The sequence below is a fragment of the Giraffa tippelskirchi genome, chromosome 7 (assembly GCF_054371585.1).
Source record: "Giraffa tippelskirchi isolate mGirTip1 chromosome 7, T2T-mGirTip1v1.2.pri, whole genome shotgun sequence".
In the NCBI taxonomy this organism is placed as follows: Eukaryota; Metazoa; Chordata; class Mammalia; order Artiodactyla; family Giraffidae; genus Giraffa; species Giraffa tippelskirchi.
This window is the reverse complement of record NC_137281.1, coordinates 94935341-94949160: the sequence shown is the minus strand read 5'-3', so window position 1 is coordinate 94949160 and position 13820 is coordinate 94935341. Positions and strand designations below refer to the sequence as shown.

Below are 13820 nucleotides of genomic sequence, written 5' to 3'. Positions count from 1 at the left end.
AGAGTCATTCACTTGAGATATGATACTGTGTTTTCAGGAGTCCAAATTTAAAAAGAGAGAACTCTTCACCAAGGTAAAATGTATTTGATATTAACAATATCATGCAACTTAATGTATTAAAAATGAAAAGGGAGGGAGGGAGAAAGGAGGTGCTGGTGGATGTAGGTGTGGCATGAGGGTGTTGTGGGTTGACATAAGAGGTTCTCATTAGGATGAGGGATCATACATACAGGTAGAGGGCCCTATAGGCTTCCCTGGTGGTTCAGATGGTAAAGAATCTACCTGCAATGCAGGAACCTGGGTTTGATCCCTGGGCAGGGAAGATCCCCTGGAGAGGTGAATGACTCCCAACTCCAGTATTCTTGCTTGGAGAATTCCATGGACAGAAGAGTCTGTCACACTACAGTCCATGGGGGTGCAAAAAGAGTCGGACACAGCCAAGCGACCAACACTTTCAGGGTGCCCCATAGGGGGAAAAACAAAAGTCAATTTTTATTTTGTTCTCAGATTTGCCTGAAGTTTGCCTTGAACACAGTTCTGGTAAGTTCTAACAAATTGTCCTTAAAATAAATACTCCTCCTATCAAAACTTTGTTGATTTCTTTTTCAGATAAATATACTAGTTAGTGGGCCACTGATGAATCCAGAGACTGGAGGTTAGAGTTTGGCTATTGTTTATGAACTGTCAGCATCTTTGCATGTATTTTCTTAAATGAGGAAATTTAATGGTGTCTGACATTTCTCTTCCTTATAAAATGCACTGTATCAGAGGATAAAAACTATCTGTCCACTTCTAAGAACTCCAAGTTAAATTGGACAATATCAGGTTTATATCTCCTATAGCCCACATGAAAAATTGATAATCATTTTTAATACTAACTTGTGGAATTTTTGGTTAGAATAGTGAGTCAGGTCAAAACCAGTTTGTGAAAGTTGTTATTACCTGCTGCTTCCTTAGGATGGGTTGCTCAGTCTCTTCAGTGATTTTCTTCAAAATGTGAGAGTTATAGTGATTAGGGAGTAATCTGGCTAAAGAGAAGTGAAGGGGAATCTTTCCCTTGAAAATAAATATTTCCACTTATAATGTGCCTGGGTAATTCTCAGAGGAAAATCCTGGAATAAAAATCCAAGGCCTTTGTAGTCTATATCTATATATCTATATGTATATCTATGTTTCTATCTCTATCTAACTATCATCTATTTTCTCCCTTTACATCTTTTGTCATATACTGAAAAAATATTATAATCTAAAATTGTCTTCCTTCTGCATTCTCCTTTCTCTAACTTGCAGAATTCTCAACATGAGAACTTATTTTTCTCTTTCAAAATGTTCATTAAAGCACAAATGAGTTTCTCCCTTTTGATGTTGCCAGAGAAACTTGAGCACTATGTAATTAAGCTTCTGTTTTAAAGTGTTTCTCTCAACAAACACTGGCTTCTAGGGCTAAGACTGCATAATAGATGTTATTAACTGTATATATAAATAGGAAATGTGTCTTGCAGTGCATTATATTTGCTGAATGAGTTTACTTTATTCCAAAGTCATCTCTTTTACTAATGACTCATGGATTTTCTTTCCATTATTTAAAAATAATGTAATCATAGTCTATTCTCTAATAATTTGACATATCTTATATTCATATCTGAGCCTATTAATTAGAGACAACATAGGTATTTATAATGTGCCTGTATTATTCAAGTTAATCCCTTTAATCCTATTTGAATGGCCAGATAAGAATTAAGCCCTTCAAACATCTTAATAAACTAACATTTAAATTCACCTATTTCCATCTTTGTTCTTGGCACCTACGTGGAAAGCTTTTATGATGAGAATTGATAGAAGCAGTAAACAGTCAATCTGGGAAGAATAAAATGTGAATTATTTTTCTTTGCAAAGAAGCTATAGATATTTACAAAAGAGTTCTCCCAGTCTACAGAGGTAGAAAGTCAGATAATAATTTTAAAGAGTTTAGTCAAGTCATTTGAAATTAATGATGCAATTATTCTGAGGGCTTAGGATAGTTGTAGGACTCCTAGTATGAACCTTTGTTTCTTACAAAATAAGCAAATGCCTCTTTGAAGACTTTTTAGCCCAAGTCAACCAGGGCAGTACAAGGCCTTCAGGTTTCTCAGAGGGTCCTCTGGCCTGGGCATTTACTAGCACAAAAATAACAGAGAAGCCGTGTTGAAGGCAATTTTGGATTCTTTTTCTGACACTGTGATCTGCACACATGCTAGGTCACTGAAAACAGGAGAGGAAGCAGTTGTTTTTCCCTGCTGTGAGCGATGGATTTGAACATGCCTCACACTGTTCGCATGCTGCGTTTTCTTTCCCTCTTCATTTCCCTGTAACACAAATGTAAACTGAGCTCAGGAAGATCCTCTGGGCCCTAGAAATAACAGTCTATCCACATATGGACTGACTATTTTATTTCATTTCTTTTCCTCGAATTATGCAAAGTGAGACAATTAAGTAAAGATAAATGTTTTTTAAGTAAAGATAAATGTTTTAGACCAGAAGGAACTGAACAATGGTTGGTATTCATTTATTTTTATTTTGAAAACATTTAGGTTATAACATATAGAAAATTCGAGATATATAAGTAAAGTAAAAAAGAGAAAACCATCAATAATTCTAAAAGTAAAAGGTAACCACTTTTAATTAGTTTTATTTCCTTCCAGGCTTTCATATGGCTTCATCGCTAGGATCATGCTGTCACAATATCATTATGTCTTTTTTCACATTATTAAATAGTCTTGAAAGCATAGTTTTAATTAACTATTGATAGTAATTAATAATTTCAAAATAATCTGAACCTCTCACTTTAGGTTATATCAGCAACATAATATTGGGGAAGTAGGAGAAAACAAGCCAGACTCACTATCTTAAGTAAGGAAGATTGTCTAATATCACTTGCTTCACAATTTAAAAAATTTTTCATTCTTGAAATTATAAAGTAGGAAACAAGTTGACCTACAATGTCACCTCATAAAATATATATGTTAACATTTTAAAACAATAAATACAAAAAGATTTACATTTTCAGGCAATATAGACCAAATATAAGATAGAAAGTAAACCTTATTACCTGTTTGAGACACACACATACCACTTATGCTAAAGGGATATAAAGGGATAATATATTAAATATGTTATCTATATGGGTACACCAGATTTTACTGTTCAAAAGTTGTTTCTGCTTACTCAGCATCCTTTGCGCCTTCTTCCGGTAACACGTTTACTACATTTACGTTTCCCAATGGAGCACCAAGTCCATGTTGTCTCATGGGGGATGGGAAAGCTGACCTTGCCTCCTTCCATACCGCACGAATAAACATGAAACACATGCACAAAACTAACTTTCCTCCATGAAATTTAAGACTACTGAAAGAAAAGAATCTTTCTTCACCTGAAATTGTGAGCAGTTAAGACCTGAAGAAATCTGGAGATGCTGCTCATCTTTTCTGCCATTTATCAAGACCTTTCCCCTGTTATTTAGTTAGCTAACTGCAAATATCTAGGTCAAAAAAACCAATAATGGCCAAACACAATAGAAGTTTGTTTGTTGCTCACATAAAATTGGAAGATGGCTTCAGGGTGGAGAGGAATGGTGGGAAGAAATCTGATCCAAATATCAATTCAGGGACCCAGATTGTCTAAGGTTTTGCTGCCTTCCTTCAGCAACAGGCTTTCAGGAATACCTGGACATGGAGGATGATGTGTAGAAGGTTTGGGGGATGCATCCCTAGAAGTGGCTCCCATCACTTGTGCTCACATTCTACTGATGACGACTCAGTCATATGGCCACATTGAGCTGCAAGGAAGGCTGCAAAACACACTCCAGCTGTATGAACAGGTTTTGTTGAGAAGCCAGAAGTCTCTTGCCATGGTCTTCCATTCGGCAGATACTGCACCATTCAGCTAAAGTTCAGGATTCCTCCATGTTGCACACACCTTTCCATCATGTCCGCATGTGATTCCTAAGGTTAGGTAACCCTTCACTCCAACCCAATATTTAACAGTAAAGCAAGAACAAGATGTCAGTGATATAAGAGCATAACTGGGATTGTCTACGTACTTGATTGACAAACCATAGCTTTGCTTTAGCTTCTCCAAATTTGTTAAATATCCTCTGTCTCTTTAGTTAGGATATATTCTCTCTTGCCCACTCCTGAGAGGTTATCCTTGAGTTTTTACTCATCTCTCCAGTTCAATTCAAAGTCTTGGAGCCAAGAACACAGTATTTCAAGAATTTTTAAATGCACACTAATAAATAGTTACGTATTTTGGCCCATATACTAGGGACTTATGGTAGGAAATTCCTGGAGCTTCTTAATGAAGCTCTTCCTACAATTTCTCTTCTTTTTCCCCAAGATCTTTGTATTATTGGTTTTTAGCTCTTGACTACCAGTAATATTGCTTCTCCTTTTGGGGGAGGAGAACGAACTCTAAGATTATGAATATTTCACATCAGTGTTCCATTTTCTGCTGTTCCAAATAAATCAATGTAGGGAAATTCTCAATTTTTCCTTCTTCTTACTGTGATCTTTTGCTCATAGGTAATAGTTTTGTAGGGGAGGAAAAATAGTTTTTCCTTACCCTTCTGAGTTCTTGCTTCCCAGATAGCTCAGTGGTAAAGAATCTGACTGCTATTGCTGAAGACTCAGGAGATGCAGGTTCCATTCCTGGGGCCAGAAGATCCCCTGGAGGAGGAAATGGCAACCAGCTCCAGTATTCTTGTCTGGAAAATTTCATGGACGAATGAGCCTGGCAGGCTACAGACCATGGGGTCTCAAAGAGTCGGACACAATTGAATACACGTGCACAAACACACAAGTCTGAGTTCTTGGCTGAGATCCCCTATAATAAAAGACATATTAACAAGAGAATGAACAGAAGTTTATTAACATATATACCTAATATATACATGGGAGATATTAGGAAAACTGAGTAAAACTCCCTGAAATGGCCTGCACCACCATCTTAAATACTGTCTTCAGCTAAAGACAGAAAAAGATATCAGAGTAAGAAACAAGCTGTTCCCAAAAAGTACAAAGAGGAAATGTTTGCAATAAGATATCATGTAAATATGTATGTATTTCTGTTATTATATATGAAATCTTTCAGAATTACTTATTTTACATTTAATTTTTCTTTAATGCATTTGTAAATCCAGTTCTGATTTAATGAAATTAATAATCACTTTACTCCTTTATACTCTGACTTGTATTTCTTCTTTGATTTACTGTGTGATCATCAGGAGCATGATTTTGAGTAAGTTTTTCTGAAACATTGTAATATATTTTTAGAGTCTTCTATTTGAGAATATATTTTCATTGCCTTTGTCCAAGAAGAAATATGTTGGCAGATGATTGAATTCTTGGATCTCATCCTTCTCTACTCAAAACTCTTCAAGATAAATCCAGTGTCTTCTGGCACATGATACTGAGAGAAAAGCTAAGGCTGGCCTAATTTTTATTTCTTTGTAATTTTTTTTCTTTCCTGTTCACTGAGATAATTTGGTATTTACCCTTGAAATTCAAAAGTTCTGCCAAGCTATTTCTAGGTATTGGCTATTTACAATATTTCAACAATTATAAGATGCACTTTTTAAAACAGTTTCCACATCTCAGAAATTAGGATACACATTGCAGTCAGTGACGAGAAAGGGTTATGTCATAGTATAATTGGCAATGTTTTGTTTTCTTTTATAGTACACTTGAAAAGAATGATATGTTTTAGACTCAAATGGAATCTCAATTTGATGAAATAATAAATTAGAGTTTCTACCATTATATTATGTTCATAGCTATTCCCTCCCTGCCACTGCCCTAAGGAACAATATGCAATTGAGTGTATCTCTGCTACTGTCCTTTATCATATTCATCTCTTTGACCTATTCCTCTCCCTTTCCTGTCTCATATGTGAGTGCTAATTTTTCCTGTCTCATATGTGAATGCTAATTGGATTTTTTTTTCCCCCTGGATATGTTTATATGTAACCCAGTTATTTTTATTTGTGTATTTTAATTGATATTTTTAAAAAATAAAATAAAATATAATACTTTCAAATAGCAGTAAGAGTATATCATATTAGCATAATGTAATCTTCATATACATAAATCTGCCACGTTCTTTTTAACTGCTGTACATTACTATTTTTAGTCTTTTATATTATACAAATTTACTTAGTCATTCCCTAGAATGAAAGAACATTTGGATTGTGCCTAGTCTTTTGCTGTTGTAAATGGTGCCACAGTGAACATCCTTGACATAGGTTTTTCCATTTCCACAAATTACAACTATAAAATGATTTCTAGAAGTGAATTGATGGGTCAAAAGCTTATGTTTAGTTTAAATTTATATAGATGGTGTCAGTTGCCTACCAACAAGTTTATGACAGTTTTAATTTCTGGCAATGGCCTTTGAACCAAACTTTTATCCCTGCTATTTGCCTGCATTGTATGTTATTAAGCTTATTCCCCTTTCCTGAATTAAATTTGAAAGCATTATCCAGTTTTAATTATTTCCTTAATTTTAAGGAAGATAGTTTGACCAATTTTCATAAATTTCTAATTCATTGATTTTTGTTCATGTCCATTATATTCACATTTTTCTTATGTGTAAGAGCTTATATTAATTTTTTTCATCAAACAAAGTGCAGTAATTTTTGTATGTTTTCTAAGCTTTGTGACTTGCTTAAAACAATCTTACCTCAAGATTATTTTTTAAAATAATGTTCTAGTACTGTGATACTTTTATTTTTTGCTTACGTTTCTTGATTCCATCTGAAATTTATTTTAGTATATAGAGTTAGTACAGATTATACTTTTTGTAATGATAAACTGAACTTCCAACACTCTTTGTTATATAATTAATTACTCTTTCCCCTACTGTCCTGATTTAAAATGTAATATTAATTACAAGGACTGCCCTGTAGCTTAAATGGTAAAGAATCTGTCTGCAATTCACGAGACCTGGGTTCAATCCCTGGGTTAGGAAGATCCCTGGAGAAGAGAATGGCAGTCCAGTCCAGGATTCTTGCCTGGAGAGTCCCATGGACAGAGAAGCCTGGCAGGCTACAATCTGTGGGGTTGCAAAGAGTCAGACGTGACTGAGTATTATGTGCCAGATTAATCACAAACTAATACTGAATAATATATTTCTACTTCTAAACTCTTTATTCTCTTCAATTTGTTGCAGTTGTTTTCATTCAGTTGCTAAGTCGTGTCCGATTCTTTGTGACCACATGGACTGCAGCAGGCCAGGGGTTCCTGTCTTTCACTATCTCTTTGAGTTTGCTAAAACTCATGTCCATTGAGTTGGTGATGCCACCCAACCATCTCATCCTCTGTCACCTCCTTCTCCTCCTGTCCTCAATCTTTCCCAGCATCAGGGTCTTTACAATTGATTCAGCTCTGTACATCAGGTGGCCAAAGTATTGAAACGTCAGCTTCAACATCAGTTGAATATCCCAATGAATATTCAGGGTTGATTTCCTATTGGATTGACTGATTTGATCTCCTTGCTGTCTAAAGGACTCTCAAGAGTTTGCTTTAGCAGCACAATTAAAAAGCATCAATTGTTCAGCACTCAACCTTCTTTATGTTTCAACTCTTAACATTCATACATGACTACTGGAAAAACCATAACTTTGACTAGACAGACCTTTGTTGGCAAAGTGATGTCTGCTTTTTAATATACTGTCTAGCTGTGTCATAGCTTTTCTTCCAAGGAGCACACGTTTTTTAATTTCATGGCTGCAGTCACCATCTGCAGTGGTTTTGGAGACCCAAAACATAAAGTCTGTCACTGTTTCCACTGTTTCCCCATCTATTTGCCATGAAGTGATGGGATTAGATGCCATGATCTTAGTTTTTTGAATGTTGAGCTTTTAAGCCAGCATTTTCACTCTCCTCTTTCACCCTCATCCAGAGGCTCTGTTGTTCCTCTTCACTTTCTGCCACTAGATTAGTATCTGCATATCTGAGGTTGTTGGTATTTCTCCTGGCAATCTTGATTTCAACTTATGATCCATCCAGCCCAGAATTTCACTTGATGTACTCTGCATATAAGTTAAATAAGCAGGGTGACAGTATACTGCCTTGACATACTCCTTTCCCTATTTTGAACCAGTCCATTGTTCTATGTCTGGTTCTAACTGTTGCTTCTTGTCCTGGATACAGGTTTCTCAGGAGACAGGTAAGGTGGTCTGGTATTCCCATCTCTTTAAGAAATTTTCAGTTTGTTACGATGCGCACACAGTCAAAATTTTAGCATAGTCAATGAAGCAGAAGTAGTTTCTTTTTGGAATTCCCTTGCTTTTTCTATGAATTAACAGATGTTGACAATTTGATCTCTTCAGTAGATCTACTATATATTTCAGGTAGAATCAAGTTATACAAGTAAAAAAATGGAGCAGTAATGTGCTAAAATATTTAAACAAGTAATTTTGGGGTAAGGCTGGGTAAGTATCTGTTTTAATTTCTGTAGCTTTGACATGTTTTATTGTCTTATATGCATCCTCTGCTTAGATGCTACCCTGATCCCCAAAAAACTTGCATGATTGCTATCAGGTACCCATCTTCTTTCCAATAATCTTGCTGCTATTTATATGAAAATCACTTTTGGTTTATATGCTGATTTATAGAGAATTCATCTAGTATTAATTTATTTAACAACAGCCCTTATCTTTCCAGTCTCTCACCTCTTTAAAGTCCTTTAATACCTTAAATGACTTTCCCCAAATAAGTTATCCATATTTCTTGTCATATTTATCTCTACTTTGGCTTTTTTTCTCTTGCTACTTCATAAAATATGATATTTCCTTTCCTAATTGTTTCTAACTCACTTGTGTATGGGAAAGCTATTGATTTTTGTTTCTAACACCTTGCTAAATTATTATCAAGACAGTTGATTTTTCAATTGATTCTCTTGGAGCTTCCCTATATATAATCATATCATTGGCAAATAGGAACAGTTTATCCTCTCTTTTCTCATATGTGTATTTCAAGTATTTCCTTTGATTCTGAGTGGCCAGGATTTGTTCTGGTTGGTTGGTATAAAATATTTTTTAAAATATTTTAAAAAGTATTTTGCATATCACTTCTGTCTTACAGGACACATTTCTACCACTCACCAGAGTAGAAGGTATATGTGGTTCATGGTGAAATTTATAGTTTTAATTGATTTTGTTTCATGATTCAGCATGTATTTCTTTCATTTTCACTAGCTGCCTCCAACTTGATTCTACTTTATCTTGGCATCACCTCTACCTGTTTCCTCCATAGATGGCTTATTGGAATTATTCACTTTGGCTCTGCCTTCACTTTGTGCATCATGGTGTGAAAAGGCATTGTTTGGATAAATTTGTTTTGCTCAACCATCGGATCTATTCTAACTGAAGGATCTCTAATTGGGCTTTGGGACTTTCATTGATTTGGCAACCAGAATCTTCAAGAAACACTACATCCTGTAAGAGAACTGTAGAATTTTGTGCACGCTCCCAAGCTGCTTCTTCAATTCTATCCTAAATTCAATATATTTGGCAGATTTTTTTTTTTGTATGTATAACCTGAGGCCTGGGATTATGACTCTGTCCTCATTTCATGAAAATGGAGATTGTTGTTTCTATGTTTTTATCTTTTTGGTAAATAATAGAGTGAAGGAAAACTGAAATGATGCCACAGTCTTTATTTCTAATGCAGTTGGTTTGCTGTCTACTTTATCTTTTAATAATACTTTCTTTTATCTTATCTGGTTTGATAAAATTTATATTTTCTTCTATTTTATTGAGCGGACAAACTAATACATTCAAAAATGGATATATTCTTAATTTTCTTACTTTATGTTAAAAATATTTTTTGTAGGTTTCATTCCCTCTGTCTCTTTGGATCAGTTTTTTCCTTTCTTTTGTATTCTAGATTTTAAGATATATATTCCTTAGCTAGTTTTTTGTTTGCTTTTCTTATGCTTAAAAATGGAGAGAATTTGCTAGGTTCTGCCAAACAGCAGACTGTGTATAATCTCTTCGATATGTTTTATGGTTAATGTGTGGATGGGGTGGAAAGTTGGAATATACTGTGGGTTTTTTGCTGGAGAACAACATGATGTTAATAGCCCCAAGCTAAATATGTCATCTAACAGGCATTTATTTAATGCAGCTTGGCTGGTTTGAGGTGAGATTAGCTTTACTGTTGAATGGTATTTGCCTTTCTCGTTATTGGCTGGTGCTGTAGCTGTTTACATACCAAAGGTCTGTAGCAATATATAATTTTTAATTTTCTGAGGCAGAAATTTGACTATCCCTTGCATTGTTTCAGACAGTGGTTTGGCCCCACATGAGCCAACTTACCATTTTAACATCCACATCATAAAAGATCTCTTTGGTTCTTTGTACATTCTAGTCCAAACAAAGTAAGGTCACCAAAGTGCAAAGCAACAGCAATACCTTTTTGTGGTTGCTGTTGGTATAAATGGCCATCCTAGAAATGGATTCCCACTGCTTTCTAAGTTATTTTAACCCTGCATTTATAGCATTATTAAAGGTTTTGAAAGGCTTATTGTGCTTTACTGAATTTCATGAGAGAAATATACACTAGCATGGAGTTAAAAAAAAAAAGACTATTTAAGATTTGGGTATTATTTTCTCCTGTGTAACCATAATTTTTCCTAAAAAAACCTTCTTGAAAATTTTCTATTTATTCAGAAATGAATTATCTGATTTATTTCTTGGCTCAGTTTTGTGCCTCTTGACTTTGTTAATATCTCTTTAACTGTTTTACAGTTCTATCATTTGAATTTACATCTGGGTTGAGCAAAGGAAGCAAGAAGAGAGGAATTTGTAGTCATTGCTTTCATATGTTGATGTACAGTCTTGCATCAGTCTCACCAACACTTTGAAATGTTTGGACCTATTTCTCTACTACTAAGAATAATAAAAAAGACCCCCTTATGTTTGCAGGTGATATTTCTATTTCTCAGCGATTATTAAGACTTTCATCTCGGCTTTGAGATGTTAAAATCATTTACAGAAGTGTCAGAGCTGGTGCACAAATATATTCAACACAACTCTCCTTTTAAATGGAAATTTTCATAACAGTTGAGTTGGTGCCTAATTTGATTCTCTGTCAAATGTCTGTGGTTTAGAGTAATCCATGCCAGGGTTTTACCTCTATTTTCCTAAGTAATCAAAAATTGTTTGAATGTGCAAGTTAGTCTAATTCTCTTTTCAATCATTGAGCTATAATGTCATTCTGTGATACTCTAACGTAAATGATGCCCTCTCAATGCTGCCACCCTACCTCTGGGAATTGAATCAGAATGACACATTCAACCTCTGTCCACACAGGCAAAATGAAGTGCAGAACTGAATTAATTAGCCAGATATTTCAGATAAAAGGAATCTATTATTGAAGAGAAAGTAGGAGTTTGAGGCTAGAAAAAAATTTTTTCCTCCAATTGGCTAAATTCAGCAGATAACTGCTCAACTCACCAAATAATTGGCAGCTACTCTTTGTGGGTATAGGTGTCTAGTGTTAGTCTTTTATGTATTCAAATTCTTGGAATAAAATCCTATTAGAACTAGAGTTACTGTCTCCAAAAACTCGACTCTATTCTCCCTGAATTTAACTTTTTCCCCCTGACAGGTCAGTCCTCTTTCCTTTCAGTATTACCTAATTCATCAAGAAGGTCTGTTGATATTTAAAGCTACTCTTCTTGAAATGCCTCTTATAATTTTTTTTTTAAAGAGAGAAAAAGATAAGTTATTTTTTATTTTGAAGCCTCTCTCTCTCTTTTTTCTAGGTAGATAATAACAACATCTCTGAACTTCATCATTGGTCAGGTTTTTGGAAGAAACTGTGCTTTTTTCCTAAGTAAACCAGATAAGTTAAATTCTTCTTGAAATTAAAATCATCATTTGGACATTTTAAAACATGCCTGGATTTAATCAGTGAAAACATAAATAAAATATAATGGTGGTTGATAATGAATAGATGTCCCGTATTTTTTAGTATTTACCATTTAACTGGGGTTCAAGCCCAAATGGAATAAAGCCTGAGAATATTCTCATGAATATCATATTTGCCAGACTAATTTAAGGGAGAACACTTAGAAAATGGGTAAAATTAATACGGTCTTGTGGACCAGAGCAAGAAAGCCTTGGGAATCATTATTTAAAAGGGTGAGTTTGTTGCTTATCTGACAGAAGAAAAGAAGCAATTCTTTGTAACCAAGAGTATCAAATATGAAAACTTAGGAAAGGAAGGGCAGCCAGGCTATATGAAGTCACAGAAAACAGAGTTAGTCTGAAACAGTAGATTTTACATCTAGGAAGATAAAGGAATTGGACAAAGTGTTGAGGAGGAGATGCTGTCCGTGCTTTTTCATTGACATGGGTTTTCTGTGGATCCACATTTGCAAGGTGGCACTGAGCAACATGGCTTTGCCGCTTCCAAGATGCTGACATAAAGAGAAAAGCAGCTGCTAAAGTAAAACTTACACAGATCTGGTCATAAATGCCTAAATGACAATTCCTTAGGGTTCATGTTTTCTTCTTCTCTTGGGTCAACTTGAAACTAAGACACTCTATTTTAATTTCTTTAGGTGTAAAGCTATCCAGAAATGAGTACCTTGGGACCCTTTTAAAGCCAATAGCCAACCGAGCAGCAAATCTGTTCAAAGGTACATTTCCTATGAGATGCATACTTAGCATGATATACCGAGGAGGACCATGAAAATCACTGTGGCTGTTGAGAGAAAATGGTCTTCTAACATATTTGTATAGCAGGTATTAAAAAGGGAGAAGTTTTGTTTTCTGTAATAGAAGCTGCAAAACAGCTAACAAGAGTACATGTTTATTTATTTTAATATATGAATACAAACCAAAATGACATGGAATATTTGAACAGTAGCAAAGTTAATTTTTTTTTTACAAAATAAAAATGTTCAGCTCTAGCCATAGATGACCCAAAGCTTAGTGATGAGGACTTTTTGAATCATCGTAATTTTAGGTTTGCAGCTCTAGAAATACTGAAGAAAATTTGTTCTATTCATTTCTTCGATGTGCAACTATTTGTGTTTAAAATGCTGGGAGGAAACCAAGATGAATCTTATACAAATCCTGCTCTCAGGAGACTTACATAATAGTAGAAATGTGAAGGCAAAAATAACCAGATGGTAATTAAGTGCTATAAGAAATTAAGTGGGATTGAGGAATGGAATAAGGATTGGAATACATACGTAACAGGCAATGGATTTTTTTCACCTGGGTAGATCCCAGGCAATATAATGAAGGAAGTGAAATTTGAGCTATATACTAAGTAGTGTTTAAGCAAACAAATAGAAAAGGGATCACCTTCTAGGCTGAAGGAACAAGCATGGTCTATTGGTTTATCTGCTGTATACCATCACAAGTTCAGTGCTTGGCACATAGTAAGTGTTTAATACATATTTACAAATTTATTAACTATCTAAATCAGGTAAACCATTTACTTAGCAAAACAGTAAAGTAAGCACAAAGGAGATGAAGAAAATAAGATGGGAAATACAGGGCTCTCATAATATCCCAATATCGGTATTTGGATTTTACTCTCTAGGCAATAGGGAGTCATTAAATATTTTTATTTTTTAATTATGTCATTTAAGCAAGAGGAGATGAGCACTTGTGATTTTAAAACTGTCTGCTTTCACAGTGGGAGTATGTGTGTAGATAAAGGTGGAAAAATTGACAGGGAAAGAAGATTCTTCTCTGTCAGGTAAACTATAATCATACAAAGAAAATCAGATCCAATCAATCATTCTTAATAGAAGAGGGAATTT

General features: G+C 34.8%; 1 long non-coding RNA gene across 1 annotated transcript in view; it reads left to right on the top strand.

Annotated features, from left to right (window-relative positions):
- LOC145512757 (uncharacterized) overlaps positions 1–13820 on the top strand; it is a 347069-nt gene that overhangs the window by 199141 nt on the left and 134108 nt on the right. The window contains exon 3 of the long non-coding RNA XR_014058769.1: positions 12606–12683. This is a non-coding gene — a long non-coding RNA (uncharacterized LOC145512757). The remainder of the gene's footprint in view (positions 1–12605; positions 12684–13820) is intronic.